Source organism: Schistocerca piceifrons, unplaced genomic scaffold, assembly GCF_021461385.2.
Source record: "Schistocerca piceifrons isolate TAMUIC-IGC-003096 unplaced genomic scaffold, iqSchPice1.1 HiC_scaffold_951, whole genome shotgun sequence".
NCBI lineage: Eukaryota > Metazoa > Arthropoda > Insecta > Orthoptera > Acrididae > Schistocerca > Schistocerca piceifrons.
Genome location: NW_025729225.1, coordinates 222,501 through 225,000, shown reverse-complemented (window position 1 = coordinate 225,000; position 2,500 = coordinate 222,501). Strand labels below are relative to the sequence as shown.

The 2,500-nt window shown below is 57.4% G+C and overlaps 1 non-coding gene across 1 annotated transcript in view; it reads left to right on the top strand.

Annotated features, from left to right (window-relative positions):
• The first annotated feature begins 2,459 nt into the window (after positions 1-2,459).
• Positions 2,460-2,500, top strand: part of LOC124773340 — a 1,909-nt gene continuing 1,868 nt past the window's right edge. The window contains exon 1 of the ribosomal RNA XR_007014608.1: positions 2,460-2,500. This exon is cut by the window's right edge and continues 1,868 nt beyond it. This is a non-coding gene — a ribosomal RNA (small subunit ribosomal RNA).

The window sequence follows — 2,500 nt, the reverse complement described above, 5'->3', positions numbered from 1 at the left end:
TTGTGCCTTAACCTAACCCATGTTGTGCCTTAACCTAACCCACGTTGTGCCTTAACCTAACCCACGTTGTGCCTTAACCTAACCCACGTTGTGCCTTAACCTAACCCACGTTGTGCCTTAACCTAACCCATGTTGTGCCTTAACCTAACCCATGTTGTGCCTTAACCTAACCCATGTTGTGCCTTAACCTAACCCATGTTGTGCCTTAACCTAACCCATGTTGTGCCTTAACCTAACCCATGTTGTGCCTTAACCTAACCCATGTTGTGCCTTAACCTAACCCATGTTGTGCCTTAACCTAACCCACGTTGTGCCTTAACCTAACCCACGTTGTGCCTTAACCTAACCCACGTTGTGCCTTAACCTAACCCACGTTGTGCCTTAACCTAACCCATGTTGTGCCTTAACCTAACCCATGTTGTGCCTTAACCTAACCCATGTTGTGCCTTAACCTAACCCACGTTGTGCCTTAACCTAACCCACGTTGTGCCTTAACCTAACCCACGTTGTGCCTTAACCTAACCCACGTTGTGCCTTAACCTAACCCACGTTGTGCCTTAACCTAACCCACGTTGTGCCTTAACCTAACCCACGTTGTCCCCTAAAGTAACCCACGTTGTCCCCTAACGTAACCCACGTTGTCCCCTAACGTAACCCATGTTGTCGCCTAAACCTGCTCTGTAATTGTTATACGACTCGTTCAATTAGTGTAGTGTTGCCCACCCGCAACCCTCGCAATATAGTTCGCTACTCGCACTGCCCGCTCCCCTGTGTATCGCTTCATGTTAAACACCTTGCAAGTCTTGCTGACTTTCCACATGCTCCTGCTGTACACTGTAATGTGGATGGCAGCAGGACGTACATGCCGCCCCTCCCCACGTCCCCACCTTGCCCCCCTGCCTTCGCAAGCTGGTTGGTGAGAAGTTTGCATGTTCAATGCCCTTCGCATGCGACGTACTCAGGCTACGTTGTGGTGCGGCCTGTGTCAACCGTCCGCTAATGTCGTACGCGTAAACCACAATCTGTACTGCACATTCGTCCTTATGTACCGAATGATACATCGTGGCACATGTGTGACCGTACAACGACTGCGCCCAAAAACGGCGGACCATACAGTGCAAATATTGTGCACGCAGCTACGTGTCGTCTCCCTATGAGAGCTGGATTGCAGTGTGGTACGCCATAGAGACGTGTGGGAGGAACGGACGCCGTGGATGGCGATCAGCATGAGCTGTCTGTTGATGTATTCGGACCTAGTCGTCTCTCCTCACACACCGTGATGGCATGGTGCACCGCGTTCCATATCTGCGACATGCTACAGAGGCCGGTTGACAGTCGTTCGAGCAATGGACATCGCATACGTACGGGGGCCACCTTCCACGTATTGTCTAGGCGTGCACATTTTGTTGCGTGTATGTGGGCAGACGTAGTGTGGCGTGACACCTGACACAGGCATGCAATAATCGTTGAAGTTGCAAATGGCGATGGACGCCTGCGTTTTCTGGTGAAGTTACGCAAATGAACAAATGGTAACCTGTTGTGGTGCGGTTGTTCTCGCTAGGGGTGAATCGGTGATGGCGACGATAGGTTGAGGTACGAACCGGTTGTTCCAGCGATACCCACCATGCCGACGAAACTGAACGGCATCTGGGTGTGAAGCGATACGCGGCGGTGGCTGGGTGGGACCGTCCCCGGCCGGTGAGGGGGCGCCTCCCGGCGTGCTGGCCGCGCGGTGCGTGGGCGCACGCGCTACAGCCGGCTGGTGGGGGCGGCCAGTGGCAGGCGCGCCGGCCGACGGACGCGGCAGGCGTCGCAGCTGCGCGCCGGCGCACCCTGCGCGCGGCGCCGTGCGGCCAAAGTAGGTCCTCGCGGGCCCGGTGCGAAGCGCGGTGGACATCTTCAGTGTGCTGGTCCGATTGAGGACTGTGTGCGTTGAGGATGCGCCGCCGCCCGGCGCTCGGCGCCGCGACGCCGTCTGCTGCTCGGTCGCCCCAGCGGTTCTCGCTGGTGGTTTGTATCGCAGCTGTGCGGATGTGTTGGCGCGTGCGCTGTGCTGGGAGAGTTCGCTTCGGCACCCAAGTGGGGCTTTTGTCCTTCTGTGGCGCTGGCGTTGGAGCTGCCGGTCACCGTAGGTGGCGCGTGTTGTCTCCCGCCGGCAATGCCACGACAGCACGCTCCCGGGCCTCTGTCGGCAGCGGCAAGCTCAGTTGGGAGCACGGGTGGTCGCACCGAAAGCGTCTACTCGCCTAACTCCGGGCGATTGCGCCTCTCTCGAACCCGACCAAGTACTTGGGACGGCGCTGCGCGCCGCCGGGACCTGAGAGGGTTTCGAGGTGTATTGTGCAGGGGAGCTCAGCCTCCTCCTGTTTGCAGAATGATTGAGCGGACGCTTGCGTGTTCGCGCGGGCCCCCGGGACACACTCCCGGGCGGCCGGCTGCTCAGCTCTAGTTGACGCAGCTCCCTGGTTGATCCTGCCAGTAGTCATATGCTTGTCTCAAA